The sequence below is a fragment of the Macrobrachium rosenbergii genome, chromosome 55, assembly GCF_040412425.1.
Source record: "Macrobrachium rosenbergii isolate ZJJX-2024 chromosome 55, ASM4041242v1, whole genome shotgun sequence".
Taxonomy (NCBI): Eukaryota; Metazoa; Arthropoda; class Malacostraca; order Decapoda; family Palaemonidae; genus Macrobrachium; species Macrobrachium rosenbergii.
This window is the reverse complement of record NC_089795.1, coordinates 47,883,794-47,902,662: the sequence shown is the minus strand read 5'-3', so window position 1 is coordinate 47,902,662 and position 18,869 is coordinate 47,883,794. Positions and strand designations below refer to the sequence as shown.

The window sequence follows — 18,869 nt, the reverse complement described above, 5'->3', positions numbered from 1 at the left end:
ATTTACAAACATTAAAGATAAATATGCAGCTTATTTGCGGAAATAATATATTTTCATTTGCGAAGGGGAATTTTTAGTTGATAATAAGTTCGTCGTCCCGTGGGCTCGAACCAGCGAAGGACAAGAACTCAGGACTACATGACGCCTAAACCCACAAGGCCAACAAGTGATTTTGAACTTATTATCATCTAAAAAATTCCCCTTCGGTAACATATATATGAAAATATATTATTTAGGTAAGCGAATTATATTAAAAATATAATGCTTATATATATATATATATATATATATATATATATATATATATATATATATATATATATATATATATATATAATGTTGTGTGTATGTATATATACATATACACACACACACACACATATATATATATATATATATATATATATATATATATATATATATATATATATATATATAATAATATCGTGTGTGTGTGTGTGTGTGTGTGTATCTGTGTAAACCATTTGCTCTCCTGTTCTCGAAGCGAGGATAAGAGTGTAGAAAATCTTGAAACATTCCTTGTGCTAAAACTGAATATCAAAAAAGTTAATCGTGCTATTAACAGGGTACGTTTCCTAGTCATTCGTCTTTCGTAAAAATAACTATTTCACAATTCTAACTTCAAACAACCATTACCCTCACGAGCATAACAAACAGTAACAACCTGTAGTGTTAAATTAACCTATTGCCTACCAATGTTGGATATCACTTTAACTGACATTTAGCTGTAGAATCGACAGACTGTATTCGAAATACTAAAATACATTTTCTACTGGTTTTATGTAATGGAATAGGGTAACTAAGTTAATATATTGTTTTATCGCTTTTTGCATAAATTCTAAATAAGATGTTTGCATAACATGGTTTTCTGTAGTAACACTGTAGGAAATTATACTTTATTTAGGTTCAAAATTATTTAATTAACAAAGCTAACACAGCGTGATTGTGTAATTACACGTTGGTGATTAAAGGAAGGTTCTTAATTACAAGGGAGAGAGAGAGAGAGCGCGAGTTGAGGATAACTAATATAATTAAGTTTGGTGTCTTTTAACAAAATAAATAGAACATGGGCGAAAAATGTTGATTAACCTCAAAAAAAAGAAATCACCAAATTACGCACAAAATGAAAATAAGGATAAATTAGATTACAAATCTAAAACTCTTAATGTCTCTTTCTTTCTTTTGTTCCTTTTTTCTCTTTTTTCAAAGATACAAAAACTAGCAGTCGTCTCTTTATCAGTTTTGGCAAATAATGTTGTGGGGATTTCTCTTGTCAGGGAACAAACCGCTTCTGCAGCATATTCTAATAATCAAGGAACAGTATTCCTCCTGAGCACGATACAATCTCAAAAAGAACGTTTCTGCCGTTTACCTTCTTCTCTTGGTCTTTATAAAAGGACCTTTTTTGGGCAAGGGGGCAAGGGGAGGGGGAGCCCGTCCCTTTTCATCCATGATTTTTCTACCTTCACGCAAAAGAATGCCTACCAAATTCTGCAAGGAGCTAAGTACAAAGCTGATGGGAAGCAGCCACACCACTGCAATATCCGATAGCCTGGACTAACAAGTCTCTTCATAAGACTTGATCCCCAACACCAGCTGATGATACAAGGTTGATTTAGGCTCTGGCTATAAAAGCCAAAAAACTATTTTATCGAAATCTCAAAGACAGATAATGTTTGAAATTTAAACCATGCTAATATTTGGCCCCAAATAAATCTCAAAACGTATATTCATTAGAAATTCCTCTTACCCCTCTCTTACGCTATCTCGATATCGTTGTTCTCATACATCTCTAGATCGATTCTCATTGATAGATAGATAGATAGATAGATAGATAGATAGATAGATAGATAGATAGATAGATAGATAGACGTAACTCATGTGCGCGTGGTGTACAAGTTAAGCAGAATAATTTACAAGAGCGCGGCGCGTGACACAGCAAATATTTGGCACTTGATAATGTAAATGTTTGGCAGTTGACAAAGCAAATGTTTCACACTTGACGAAGCACATGTTTGTCACTTGACAAAGAAAATGTTTGGCACTTAACAAATGAAACGTTTGGCACTTGATAAAGCAAATGTTTGGCACTTAATAAAGTAAATGTTTGGCAGTTGACAAAGCAAATGTTTGGCACTTAATAAAGTAAATGTTTGGCAGTTGACAAAGCAAATGTTTCACAAATGACAAAGCACATGTTTGTCACTTGACAAAGGAAATGTTTGGCACTTGGCAAAAACAAATGTTTGGCACTTGACAAATAAAATGTTTGTCACTTGACAAAGCAAACATTTGGCACTTGACAGAACAAATGTTTCGACGGAATAGTCACCCAAAGTTATGATTTATGACACTGGACAGTACGGCGTACTGACAACGCCATTAACATTGATTCTTATGTCTGGGTAACTTTCCTTCACTAAATAACGAAGGCAAACTTAAAATTTAAATTTACATTCATATTATGATCTTGAAAGCCATAAAACTATCTCGTTTATTCTGTTATCTGATGAATTCCTTTTTAGCCTTTTTCTCAGTAATGTCAACTAATCGGAGTTTGTTTGGGTTGTCTAAACCTAGCAAGAGTATTCATTAGGATTTTTTGTTATATATTTATTTCAGTAAGAAGACAATGACCATAAGTTTGCTTCCTTCAGTAATACCATTTCCATCACTGTAAATGGAAGTAACCTTATGATAATTAAGCTGATGAAATATACTTTTAACTCAAACTCATTGCATTAGCTCCCAACAATGTCCTCCCACCCCTACAAGAGAGAGAGAGAGAGAGAGAGAGGAGAATGTGTGACTCTTGTGACTCAATGTTGAATTTTCAAGTTGTGTCATCTATTTTCATCTAATACACACTAAGCAATCATGCCTTCAATATACAAAATCGTCTTCCTGTATGGTTTGCGAATACTTTCCTGTACAAACTCTTTAAGGGATAAAAAAAAAAAAACCAAGACAGCGGCTCATGAAAAATGTGTACCAGCACCGGAAGGTCTTGTAACATATGCAGCTATCCTCCTTCATAAAAGCCAGGAAGGAAATTCGAAATTTTTGTTTTCCTGTCAGACAAACAACAACACATACGCTTTTGTAATATTTCATCCTAAAACAGCAATAAAAAAATTTTATTCAGATGCCTAAGTATTTTTCTACTGATAAAAATCTTTTGGGAATTTTCAATGTCTTTTTTCAGATTTTGTACAGCCTTAGTTTTTTATGTTTAGTATTATGATAGATGATTTTTTTTTATTACGATTCATGGTGGAAGATATTATTTGTTATTCTACTTATTCACTGAATACATAGTCGGTACTAACGAGTCGGAATGTTTTATTATCATACTTCGGTAACAAACAGAGCAAAGTGCGCCCGATTTCGTGCACAGTATAATAGTAATAGAGACAGTTGTTTTTTTTTATATATATATAAACACACACACATACATATACATACATATATATATATATATATATATATATATATATATATATATATATATATATGTGTGTATATATATATATATATATATAAATATATATAAAACATTCTTCCCTGTATCTTTGAAACCTTGTTCGTGAAAACACGTATTATCCTTAACTACATAATAAGGAATAAACAGAGCATAGCTGGAGTCCTTTGATGGCTTTCTGAACCATTAAGAGACAGCGGGGGATTTGGTACAAAGACTCCTTCAAAACAGTTCTGAAAAATAATGGCTGTTCGTTCCGTCTCCTCTGGACTAGATATTCCCCTTAAGCTTTTATGCTTATGGTAGATGTATTACCTAACATCACTCTCTCTCTCTCTCTCTCTCTCTCTCTCTCTCTCTCTCTCTCTCTCTCTGATTTATAAGAGCTTTTGGGAAGGATGTAAAAAATGTACCATCATATAGTGAGTTAAAAATGACCAAGTGAAGTAGATTTCTCTCTCTCTCTCTCTTACACTGTGCTTGTATGTGAGGTTATCGAATGAAATATACGATAGCCATTAACGAATCCAAAATGTCTTTTGGCTTTAGTAGAATGTTGGAATATAAAATTCAGTCCAAAGGCCAAGCTCTGGGACCTATAAGGTCATTCAGCACTGAAAAGGAAATTAAGAGTAAAGAAGGATTTAAAAGTGTAACAGGGAGACCTGGCACTTGCACTATGCAATAATCGTTAGAAGAGGTGGAAGGTAAGTCGGATGAAAGACAATATGCATGGAGGTACAGTAAAAGGAATGAAATGGGTTGGAGCTATGGGCCGAAAGGACGCTACAAGGAACCTTAAGTAATGCCTACAGTGCAACGCGTGAGGTGCACTGATGGCACTAACCCACAGGGTTGGCTCTGGTAGAACCTGGCATAAATCCTACGTTGGGTTTCCATGAGGCATCTATCAAACAAGGAAATCAATAACTCTTGTTCACTGGGACTTTTGCTCACGTACTCTGATTTAACCGCCTTGGAATCATCGCAATATACATTCCTTACATTTCTATCGTACTCTCTCCAGTCTGAATGTATTAAATCCTAAGAGAATATAAATAAATTATATTTTGGGAACGTATTGTGGCTAGAGAGAGAGAGAGAGAGAGAGAGAGAGAGAGAGAGAGAGAGAGAGAGTACAGTAGATCAAGTGTGTCAAAATCGTAAGTGCGTGTATTATATAAAAAATCGTACAATAAGTAGTGTGTATGTATGTGTGTAATATATATATATATATATATATATATATATATATATATATATATATATATATATATATATATATATATATATAAAAATATATATTATAAACAATGATTTGAAAATAATAAAAAGAATTTAAACTATGATTTGATAAAATATTAATGAAAAATCTTTAGGAAAGCACAAATTTGCCAATGCTTAGCCAGGAATTAGGCGTGAATATTTGAAACGTAACCCTAATTGGCTGCCACGTTAATTAGTTACTACTCCGGTCATCTTACTGATGTTTGCTATTGAAAGCCATTTCAACCTTTGGGGGGGAATATTCAGAAATTTTACTCCTGTTTGACGTCGTTTAAAAAATTTGACATGGTTACTTTAAATAGATATTCTATGGTTTAAAAATTTTTTTATAAGGTTCAGAAAAATTTCATATAGTTTATAATATATGCGATGGTTTAAAATATGTTTACATGGATAAACAGATTATTATGGGTTTTCACTTAACGGTATCTGTTATTATTATTATTTATTATATCAGAAAATGTAAATAACTAGATGCACACACACACACACACACACACACACACACACATACACATATATATATATATATATATATATATATATATATATATATATATATATATATATATATATATATATATATATATACTGTAACCAATTCATGTTGATAGTGAAGAAGGTAACAAAATCACTATTTATCATTTTTTTAAATCTTCAACTCTTCACCATGTGTAACCTATATTTATCTATAACCTATATCCATTTGTAAAACCAAATACAAGAATGTATGTGTACAAGAATGCATGTCTCTGGGTTATAAAGCACAGACAATTATTAACTACAGTTTTTTCAGTGCTTTCTGAATGCATGATTCTCACGTAACGAAGTATTAAACATTTCAAAATTAAGAATATTGTCGAATTAAACTGATACCATTAAAAGCAGGACAACTTTCCACAGTTGGTGTACCTAACACACCTTGGCTGAGAAACACGTATTGTTACGGAACAACTCCTCTTTTAAATACTGTTTAGACGATAATCCCCTCGAATTTATACAAGGAACAGCACGCAAATCCCCAGCAGTTATGTGACCAAATTACACCAATTTGTTCGGTAAATATGGCCTCGTTTTAAATGTGTCATTACTGAAAGCCAATGTACGAAGCAAGGGAAGACCCTTCCACGAACGCGTAGCACTTTTTTCCGTTCGTCTTAACTATTTTACTATTTTTTAGAACAGAAGTTCATATGATAATTAAGTTTGTTTTTAAGACGTAACGAGAAATTGCCTCATGACGGTTTTAGCCATCTTTAGATTATGTATACATACACACACACACACACATACATATATATATATATATATATATATATATATATATATATATATGTATATATATATATATATATGTGTCATTACCACAGGTGAAAAATAAGAAAACGGGGTGTAGGTCCTGACCGGTTTCGACTTTATTTCCAAGCCATTGACGAAGGACTGATACAGAGTGTGAGAAGTCACAAATATATATACTACAAGAACAGTACTGACGAACATACACAACCGTTAGAGGCTCCATATCTCAACTCAGGCCGGTGTCGAGGTAGGAGTGGCTTTAAAAAACTCATTTGGCTAAAAATCACAATAGACTCTCAGGGACATTCTTTGATAAACAGACCATACCCACCTCAGATCCACACCTGACAGGTGTCATGGAGGCAGCAGTTTGGAAACTCATTAACATTACTACCCTCGTACTGTGTTTTACAAATATGATAATCCCTATTTTCATACACATCTCTACTGCCTACCTTAAAGTTTAAACAATTTTACAAATTCTTTTTGATATTAAAGGATCAAGTTTATACATCCCTTGACTGATATTCATATTATGGTTGTAACTTTCTTTTATGAAGCTAGATTCAATGATTTTTCCTTTCTTTGAACATTATTAGAATATACAATCCTTTTGCCCCTTCCCAGTTGATAGCATGATTGTTATACTAACATGTACAAATATACCACTGTTCCTTTGTGCATATCTCACACATTTCTTATCTTTCATTATTTTTCCAGTGCTTTCCAGTTTGGCCAATATAAAAGTTGTCACAAGACTTACACGGAATTTTATACACACCTTTAATATTGTCTGGGAGTTCTTGATAAGTACATTTTTCATTGTTGTATTGTTCTTAAATATATACATTAACACCAAAATTCTTAAGAAGATGAGGATATCTTTCATACTATTATTATAAGGCAGAACAAGCAAATTTTTTTGTGTTGTAAGAGTTCTTTCTGGTTTTTGATACATAGTCTTTTTGCCGCTTCAAATGCACTGTTTAATACACTATCAGGATATTTCAATTTTGCCTGCATTCCTAATCTTATCTATTTCATCATCAATATATTCAGGCTACATACCCATAATGCTCTTAAAAACATAGATGAAAACACTGACTTTTTAACCTTATTGCTTTGTCAGAATAGAAATGCACATAGGAAGACAAATTAGTGGGTTTTCTATACACTATATTTAAACCCACTACTATTTCTTCGTATGAGGACATCCAGAAACGGTAAGCACCCATCATTTCCATTTCCATCGTGAATTTAATTGATGGTACTAATTGATTTAACTTAGCAAAAAGTTTTTACATCTTGGTTCCCTTGCCATACACAATTATGCGTCAACATACCTAAACCATGTTACATTTCGTGGGATTATGTTGTTTAATATCTTCTTTTCAAAAATTCCATATATAAGTTACTTAACACTGGGGATAGAGGGTTTCCCATTGCCATACCAAAATTTTGTGAGTAAAATTTACCATTAAATTCAAATTTACAATCTTTTTACACATAATTTAATCAGTTCAATTAAAGTACTTTTAGAAAATGGGATATCCAGCTGTGTGTTCTCTAACAATTCAGATAAAACGCCATCAGATCATCTATTGGCACCTTTGTGAATAGTGATACAACATCAAAACTTACAAGCCTGGATTCACTATTAATCTCTACACTATTTAGTTTATTTATCAGGTCCACATTATTCTTGATATTTGCATTTGAGATGGTACCTACTAATGGGTTGAGAATATCTACTAAGTACTTCGCTAGCTTGTATGATGCGGAACCAACTGAACTGATAATTGGCCTGGCAGGAAAGTTTGCTTTGTGAGTTTTATTGTACCATACATGTATGGTAGCGATGGAGAGGTCACACACAACTTCTTTATAAGGCTTTCGTTACCTTTTAACAGGTTTTCACTTTCTTATTGAAACCACTATTCACATTGTCTATCGGGTTCTTATTTAATTCTTTATATGTGTTATCATCACCTAAAAGATTTTGCATTTTTCTATATATTCACTTTTATTTAAAATTACAAGGGCGCCTGATTTATCTGCTTTTGTCATGTGTATATTTTTATCTTTTTCAGTTCATTAATAGCAACCATAAATCTTTTGGGGACGTTTGTGGTGTCTGATTTTCATACTTCCATAAATCACTCCCTTAACCATGTTCAGGCATCTTCATTCGTTAAATCACTATATTTTCCAAATTACACAGTCCTTTAGTTATTTCCACACTGTTCCTTCCGCCAGGAGATAAAGCAAAGTTTAAACCGTATCTAAGGCACTAGTTACATTTCTATCCAGCTGTTTGTTTGATAAGTTGACGACACATTCAATGATTGGCGTTGTTGGTCCAAGGGCTTCTTTCAATCAACAGTTTCATTTTATTATCGTGTTTCCGTTTCAGTTTATACACTTATTCCTCATCTTCACATGACAGTATTCACGTGAGGGAATCTCTCCAATCTGGTGGTATTGAGGCTTCAAAAATGTCGTCTTTTCCTCGTAAGATCTTCAAAATTCTTTTGGTTTCCAATGTTTGATGTTGATATGTTTTTCCAATATGGCACGTTGTATTTCACCGAAGGGTTGGTCTTCTAATTTCAACAAGGAATTGGTTATGAACGATCTTGGTATCACTTGTTCATCCCGACATTCACGTAAAAACCGCAGGTGTTCCTTGTTGGTATGAGCTTGAGTGAAAAAAAATTCTCTGACGGCATATTCAAGATGGGGAAAAGAACACAGAAAGATCGGAAGGAGCGCGTGGTATCCATTGATGATTATCACTTTTGTACGTGATTCATTTTTATCACACATTAGGAACAGGTGAAAAATAGAAACAGGGTGTCCTGACTCTGTTTCGACTTTATTTCAAGCCAACCAAGGACTGAATGGAAGTGTGAGAAACAAAATAATACTCAAGAACAGTATGACGAACATACACAACCGTTAAGGCTCATATCCCAACTCAGGCCGGTGTTGTAGAATAAATAAAGTTATCTAAACTCATTTGGCTAAAAATCACATAAAGATTAAAATAAAATTTGAATAGATAAACAGACCATAAGATCCACATGTGTCCAAGAGTAATGTAAAAATAAGGAAGCAAAGTGGTCATCTGATAATCTATTTTTTAATCTCACTGCGAAGTACTGTAAGTTTAGCCAATTTATAAATATTTAATGGATCAACAGCACTGATATTTGAAAATTTCTTTTAAAAATTGATGTTGTGCATTATTTCCCCAATAGTTGATGTGCGTGCAGTAGCTCAATAATATCAATTTGCCAAATAGTAAAATTTTTATATTAAAGTATTGTTCTTGAAAAGAAGATATTAAACAACATAATTCATATCACATTATAATAGGGAACCAAGATGTTGTTCAATTAAATTTTTTCACTGGCTGTCAGTCTTTGGCCAATATAAATAGTGTTTAAATACGACTATAGAAAACTGATTTTTTAACCTGCATTTTATCTTGTCCAAATAAGGTTAAAAAGTCAGTGTTTTCATCTATGAAAATTACTTTACCAGCCCTGAATATATTGATGATGAAATAGGCAGATTACAATGCAGGCAAAAAATTGAAAATCCTCTGATAGTGTATTAAACAGTGCATTTGACGTGGCAAAAAAAGACTATGTATCAAAAACCAGAAAGAACCTTACAACACAAAAAATACCTTTGTTCTGCCTTATAATAGTATGAAAGATATCCTCATCTTCTTAAGAATGTGTTAATGCCATTTAAGAACAATACAACAATGAAAATGTACTTATCAAGAACTCCCAGACAAAATTAAAGGTGTGTGTGTAAGTCTTGTGACAACTTTATATTGGCCAAACCGGGAAAGCACTGAAAAAAGAATTGAACAACATAAGAAAGTGAGATATGCACAAGGGAACAGTGCCATTTGTACATGTTAGTGAGAACAATCATGCTATCAACTGGGAAGGGGCAAAAGGATTGTATATTCTAATAATGCACTGAAAGGAACATCATTGAATCTAGCTTCATAAAAGAAAGTTACAAACCATAATATGAATATCAGTCAAGGGATGTATAAACTTGATCCTTTAATATCAAAAGAAATTTGTAAATTGTTTAAACTTTAAGGTAGGCAGTAGAGATGTATGAAAATAGGATTATCATATTTGTAAACACAGTACGAGGTAGTAATGTTAATGAGTTTGCTCCATGACACCTGTCAGGTGTGGATCTGAGGTGGGTATGGTCTGTTTATCAGCAATGTTGAGAGTCTATTGTGATTTTAGCCAAATGAGTTTTAAAGGCCACTCCTACCTCGACACCGGCCTGAGTTGAGATATGGGAGCTTCTAACGGTTGTGTGTATGTTCGTCAGTACTGTTCTTGTAGTATATATATTTGTGACTTCTCACACTCTCATCAGTCCTTCGTCAATGGCTTGGAAATAAAGTCGAAACCGGTCAGGACCTACACCCCGTTTCTTATTTTTCACCTGTGGTAATGTGTGATAAATGAATCACGTACAAAAGTGATAATAATCATCAATGGATACCACGCGCACCCTTCCGATCTTTCTGTGTTCTTTTCCCCATCTTGGAATATGCCGTCAGAGAATTTGCCGACGCCCTCACCAAGCTCATACCAACAAGGAACACCTGCGGTTTTTACGTGAATGTCGGATGAACAAGTGATACCAAGATCGTTCATAACCAATTCCTTGCTGAAATTAGAAGACCAACCCTTCGGTGAAATACAACGTGCCATATTGGAAAAACATATCAACATCAAAACATTGGAAACCAAAAAGAATTTTGAAGATCTTACGAGGAAAAAGACGACATTTTGAAGCCTCAATACCACCAGATTGGAGAGATTCCTACGTGAATATTGTCATGTGAAGATGAGGAATCAAGTGTATCGGAAACTGAAACGGAAACACGATAATAAAATGAAACTGTTGATTGAAAGAAGCCCTTGGACCAACAACGCCAATCATGAATGTGTCGTCAACTTATCAAACAAACAGCTGGATAGAAATGTAACTAGTGCCTTAGGCTACGGTTTAAACTTTTGCTTTATCTCCTGGCGGAAGAACAGTGTGGAAATAACTAAAGGACTGTGTAATTTGGAAAAATATAGTGATTTAACGAATGAAGAAGTGAACATGGTTATGGAGTGATTTATGGAAGTATGAAAAATCAGACACCACAAACGTCCCCAAAAGATTTATGGTTGCTATTAATGAACTGAAAAAGATAAAAATATACACATGACAAAAGCAGATAAATCAGGCGCCCTTGTAATTTTAAATAAAAGTGAATATATAGAAAAAATGCAAAATCTTTTAGGTGATGATAACACATATAAAGAATTAAATAAGAACCTGATAGACAATGTGAATAGTGGTTTCAATAAGAAAGTGAAAAACCTGTTAAAAGGTAACGAAAGCCTTATAAAGAAGTTGTGTGTGACCTCTCCATCGCTACCATACATGTATGGTACAATAAAAACTCACAAAGCAAACTTTCCTGCCAGGCCAATTATCAGTTCAGTTGGTTCTGCATCATACAAGCTTAAAGTGAAGTACTTAGTAGATATTCTCAACCCATTAGTAGGTACCATCTCAAATGCAAATATCAAGAATAATGTGGACCTGATAAATAAACTAAATAGTGTAGAGATTAATAGTGAATCCAGGCTTGTAAGTTTTGATGTTGTATCACTATTCACAAAGGTGCCAATAGATGATCTGATGGCGTTTTTATCTGAATTGTTAGAGAACACACAGCTGGATATCCCATTTTCTAAAAGTACTTTAATTGAACTGATTAAATTATGTGTAAAAGATTGTAAATTTGAATTTAATGGTAAATTTTACTCACAAAATTTTGGTATGGCAATGGGAAACCCTCTATCCCCAGTGTTAAGTAACTTATATATGGAATTTTTTGAAAAGAAGATATTAAACAACATAATCCCACGAAATGTAACATGGTTTAGGTATGTTGACGACATAATTTGTGTATGTTAGGGAACCAAGATGTAAAAACTTTTTTGCTAAGTTAAATCAATTAGTACCATCAATTAAATTCACGATGGAAATGGAAAATGATGGGTGCTTACTGTTTCTGGATGTCCTCATACGAAGAAATAGTAGGGTTTAAATATAGTGTGTATAGAAAACCCACTAATATTTCTTCCTATGTGCATTTCTATTCTGGACAAAGCAATAAGGTAAAAAAGTCAGTGTTTTCATCTATGTTTTTAAGAGCATTACGGGTATGTAGCCCTGAATATATTGATGATGAAATAGATAAGATTAGGAATGCAGGCAAAAATTGAAATATCCTGATAGTGTATTAAACAGTGCATTTGAAGGGCAAAAAGACTATGTATCAAAACCAGAAAGAACCTTACAACACAAAAAATTTGTTTGTTCTGCCTTATAATAATAGTATGAAAGATATCCCTCATCTTCTTAAGAATTTTGGTGTTAATGTCGCATTTAAGAACAATACAACAATGAAAATGTACTTATCAAGAACTCCCCAGACAATATTAAAGGGTGTGTATATAAAATTCCGTGTAAGTCTTGTGACAACTTTTATATTGGCCAAACCGGGAAAGCACTGAAAAAAAAAGAATTGAACAACATAAGAAAATGTGTGAGATATGCACAAGGGAACAGTGGTATATTTGTACATGTTAGTGAGAACAATCATGCTATCAACTGGGAAGGGGCAAAAAGGATTGTATATTCTAATAATGCACTGAAAGGAACATCATTGAATCTAGCTTCATAAAAGAAAGTTACAACCATAATATGAATATCAGTCAAGGGATGTATAAACTTGATCCTTTAATATCAAAAGAAATTTGTAAATTGTTTAAACTTTAAGGTAGGCAGTAGAGATGTATGAAAATAGGATTATCATATTTGTAAACACAGTACGAGGGTAGTAATGTTAATGAGTTTCCAAACCCGCCTCCATGACACCTGTCAGGTGTGGATCTGAGGTGGGGTATGGTCTGTTTATCAGCAATGTCCCTGAGAGTCTATTGTGATTTTTAGCCAAATGAGTTTTAGGCCACTCCTACCTCGACACCGGCCTGAGTGGGGATATGGAGCCTCTAACGGTTGTGTATGTTCGTCAGTACTGTTCTGCTAGTATATATATTTGTGACTTCTCACACTCTGTATCAGTCCTTCGTCAATGGCTTGGAAATAAAGTCGAAACTGGTCAGGACCTACACCCCAGGTTTCTTATTTTTCACCTGTGGTAATGTGATAAATGATATATATATATAAATATAATAATATATATATATATATATATATATATATATATATATATCCTCATATATATATGTGTGTGTGTATATATATATATATATATATATATATATATATATATATATATATATATATATATATATATATATATATATATATATATATACAAAATATGTGTGTGTGTGTGCATGTGTGTGTAGTGTTTATGTATATTTAAAATCATCAACTGTTTAATCTATTTATGTAAAATAATAGCTTATTAATTTTTATCACGCCTACCTTTTTTTTTTCAAGTATTGCCACTAGGTAGGCTTCCAAGTCGAATCTGGAAAAATGCAGTGGCAGAATCTTATTGTTCTAGTGACTCGTTTGACTGTACCAATGGCACGTCGAGTTTAAGAATATCTTTGCATTTATTGTAGGGCGTCAAGTGAAACGGCTTACTGACATTTATTGTGAAATGATGAGTGATGTGATAAATTGGCCCTGGCAGGTAAATTGACAAATTAAATTGCCCGGTGGAAAGTCGACACTTTCGCGGCTGTTGCTGAATGTCCTGGTGAAATAGATGGCATTTGAATGTGTCTCCAGTTAAGCTTCGAGAGATGACGTTAAATTTTTTTTTCTTCTTCGTACGTGAGTAAAGTGAAGCTCCTGACGTGTTAGTTTGTACTACTATTATATCTATGATACTATTTTGAAGCTCGTTCTCGTTGTACGTCTCAGGAAAATTATCCTTTTTCATTATTTCTTAAATAAATATATTGTTATGAAAGTTATTGGGGTTGGAAACTGATCCCAAAGATAAGTACTTACATGTATGTATGTATGTTATATATATATATATATATTATATATATACCAATTATATATAATTAATATAACTTATATATACACACACACACAACATATATATATATATATATATATATATATATTTATATATATATATATATATATATATCTATCTATCTATATATATATAATATATATATATATATATATATATATATATATATATATATATATATATATATATATCTTGTAATATATAAACAGGTTAACCATAAGCCATAATGCCTGAATAGTATAGCTTCTGCTTCTAATTATTCAAATTCAAGCAGAGAGTAACGGAGAAACACTAAAACCATGGTGAGATTCCTCTCAGAAAACGTCACTGAGAAATTTTCCATATGAGATTAAAATTTCTGGGACACGAATATGTAAATGATTATTTAAATCCACCTGACGCGTGAGGCTGATATTCTAGGCGAAATGAATTTATGTAAACTAAATACGTTTACGAAAGATTCTTCTTGACGCAGTGAAAAGGATGCCATCAAATTATCTTTCCTATACGGAATAAAGGATGAGCGAAATACCCTCGGTCGCTGACTGCTGTACAGTACTTGTGCCTGACTGAAAGTCTAAAATGTTATAAACAATTTCCAGCAACTTATCGAAGACATATCACGCGCATGGGGAAAACAGGTCCAAGGCCTTAAGTTAAGGGCGAATTTTTGGCAAATGCTGGATCATTGTATGACGCAACAAAACATTTCGTAAACAAACGTCAGCAACTTAAGTGAAGAGCGAACTTGGCAATTGTTGGACCACCATATGAAGCACTGGTTGGAACTCCCAATGTGTTGTTGACTTATATTCAACCTGTTTGTGACATGTGCGCAATAAATTATCGACGTGTGTTTATGACATGTCTTAGGCACCTTGACCTCCTGGATCCCTGCACCATAGAAACACTGGGATATAGTAACCTTACTACGAGTAATGAGTACAGTATACTGCTTGGGTATTATGTATTAAATGAACATAAAATAAGGCAAATGACATTACCTGAGTAAATGTACAAAACACTGATTACTAGAAGAAATAAATATTTAAGATCATTTTTACAACCAAATGTCGTCACTCTTCCCTTTTTGAACATATATTATTATTATTATTATTATTATTATTATTATTATTATTATTATTATTATTATTATTATTATTATTATTGTGAAAGAAATACCCCTTAAATCATATTAGTGTTTGTTTTCCTCTTGTTATATACACTTCTTTACATAAAAATAATTTACACAACATTGCTGTGTAAAATCGTATATAACAAAAAGAAAATTCAACAATATATTTCACTCAATGAATCTTTTCTTCCTGTTATCATATGAAACCAGATTTTTATCCGTTTTTATCATTTTATGATTATTATTAAAGATATTCTTCGAATTGTCCTCACAATTTTCATTTTTTTACAAAGAACTCTTCATTCATCTTCAATCTCTTTTCACACCTTCTTCCACACTGACATCTTAAGAGAAATATCTGTCAAAGGTTTAGTGAATGAGTTGTGATGTCTATAGAAGTCTTCCCAGGACTTCCTCTCTCGTCTTGAAACGATTCAAAACTTCCAGTCTTTTTCTCTCTCGTCTTCTGATAAATCTGGATACTCAAACGATCACTGGAAAACCTGAGTAGTTTTTCCCCGGGTGTGAGTGTGTACATATGACTGCCTGAAGTATGAATCCTTAAATACGGATCATATTATATATGAGAAGTAAAATGAAAATATGTGTAGAAGAAACTGAAGTATATTGGAACTGGAATCAATTTTGTCAGACAAATTTGATGGCAATACGAATGCCAGGATATTTTTGAACTTTAATTAAGTTTATGATCTCTTGATTGATTTCTAAGGAATGTATGCTTATAATAATAATAATAATAATAATAATAATAATAATAATAATAATAATAATAATAATAATAATAATAATAATAAGGACGACAATCTTTTATAGAGTTTGATACTTTTTTATATTATATATTTATTAACACCGCAGGAAGACTTAAATACAAAGGCAGCGGACTCTTTCAGCGATTTACACGAGCAAATGTCATGGCAACGATTCTTACCTTTTAAACAGTCCAGCAGGTAAAGCTGCCACACAAAAGCATTAGACAAACTACCGGGTGGCAAAGGATAGCATTAATTGCTAAATGTCAGCGGAGTTTAGCAATTACCTGGATGTGAAACAGGATAATCCAACACCACAAGTTTTTATTTCATTCAACTTCTTAACTTCCTGCAAGTTAGGCCATCGCATCCAGTTGAAATGAAGTTGTTTCGTGAAGTTGTTGCGCGAGAGTTATTTCATGAAAGAAGAATTGTCTAGAAATACGGTGCATTGCATTATAAAATTATGCTGTTGAATGTTCACTCAAGGGAAAACACATTTTTTTCTTTTCAATTCTATTTTCGTCCCATACAAGTAAAATCATAAGAAAAATTCCTCGAGGCGGAAAGTTTACATTGTGGCGAAAGTTGTACATCAGAGATTTATAAATTTTTTAACTGCATATTCTCACTAATGCACAACTCTCGATTTCTAGTTTATTCCTTTTTTCTGTGTTTTTATTATGGATTGGTAATGTCTTCAGTGACGGATATAAAAACTTTACTTTTGGCTATGTATGCTTTTATTTGCTTAACTGACTTTCTATTTCTCTGTCAGATGTTTTGTGTTATATACGTTGATTTTCTTGCTGTCTCCGTCAGCAGATGTACAGTATAATTGTTTGTTAAGTTGACTTAAAAAGGGTAGATTGACATTTTATTGTCTCTCTCTCTCTCTCTCTCTCTCTCTCTCTCTCTCTCTCTCTCTCTCTCTCTCTCTCTCTCCACATATCAGCAATATACCTCATATTATATACAAGCGTTTGCATGCTTATGTTTATGTTTGATAACTATAAGACGCAACACTGATTAGTTGAAAAATTACTTCATATCTCTCTCTCACTCTCCAGCTGAAGCCTTATCCCACCTAATTCACCTGCAAAGAAAAACAAGAACCAGAAAACTGGAAACAAAAACAAACTAGGAAAACAAAGAACAAATGTTACTTGTTCCTCAGAAATCCAAATATTAATGGGTTCTCTTCTTCCATATTCCCCGCTGCCCCGGAACGGGATGATTTTACATAATCCTCGGGAACACTAAATCAGTGAACAGGATTCCTGCGAAGCTGTAAGACTTTTTTCTGTGCTAGGAATAGGACATTCGTTATAATCCCTCCTCCGTCTGAGCGCTTGGAATGCGAGATAACGCCAAGAATTAAAATTCGGGTATTATAATTGCTAATTCCGGTTGATTCTGACGAGCGGTGGGAAGGTCTGTCGAGGCTCTGTGTTTTTGTTTGTTTGTTTTTGTTTAATAGAGAAACAAAGACCGTTTTCGAAAGCAGTTAAAGGTAAATTGTTTACAGAAATGTTAAAGAAGTCAGGATGCATTGGACAGAGGAGGGTGGGGAAGGCTGATACGAAAAAGCGACATGGCAACAGGCGAAGAAGAAGAAGAAGAAGAAGAAGAAGAAGAAGAAGAAGAAGAAGAAGAAGAAGAAGAGTTAATAATAATGATACTATTTATGAATAGGTTAGGTATAAGTTCTGGGTTCGATTCCCAAACGAGCAGGTAATCTTTAGGCACATTCTCTCATATCCTATGGTTCCTGAGCAGTGAATTATGAACCTGACAGTCACTCATTTGTGGTGGCTTGCAGTCAGGGTTGAATAGGGTCTGAGGCTAGCAACCTCATCCGGAAAGAATTGCAGAGATGTATATGGCAAGAATTATTTTGAAACCAACCTCTTATAAGATGAAAATACGTATAGAGGATAATTAGACAAAAGCACGATAGAAAATAGAATCCAGATCTTGATATTCAGGTATAAAATCCCATCTCAGGTGTATATATATGATAGTCTCAATAATAGTTTTCATAACAAACTCTTCTATAACTACATATATTTGAACGAATATGTAATTTGGAGAAATGATATCGAATGAAGCATATTTTAGATTTAATTCAAGAGGTAGTTTTTTTCATTTCATTAAAAGGCTTCAGAGCAAGGAATCGTACTTATATATATATCATATATATATATATATATATATATATATATATATATATATATATTATATACACACACACACACACACACACACACACACATATATATATATATATATATATATATATATATATATATATATATATATATATATATATATATATATATATATATACTCATTTCTGACTCACCATAGGACTGAACCCCGGTCTTTCAAGTGACAGTCCAGGGCATTAGCAATGCGGACGCAAAGATCATAAAGGGTGTTGGAACATAAGTGCTATGTACCTGAGGTTTTTCCTGAGCAGGTGCCTAGTCGAATGAAATGTTAGCAATTCGAGTGCTGATGGGTCAGGAATTTGGGTAAACTTTGCTGGTATGTGGGGGCCCTAGTTGCCTGCCCAGGAAAACCGTCAGGTAAGTAGTACTTAGGTTCCAACTGCTTTTATGGCTTCTGCATCCGAATTGCTAATGCCCTGGACTCTTACTCGCAAGACGGGTTCGGTCCCATGTTGAGTCAAAAATTTATTTCTATGAAACACGTTTCCATGTGTTCATT

At 33.2% G+C, this 18,869-nt stretch overlaps 1 long non-coding RNA gene across 2 annotated transcripts in view; it reads right to left on the bottom strand.

Moving 5' to 3' along the window:
- Window positions 1-18,869, bottom strand: part of LOC136835210 (uncharacterized) — a 429,151-nt gene that overhangs the window by 266,454 nt on the left and 143,828 nt on the right. The window lies entirely within an intron of this gene.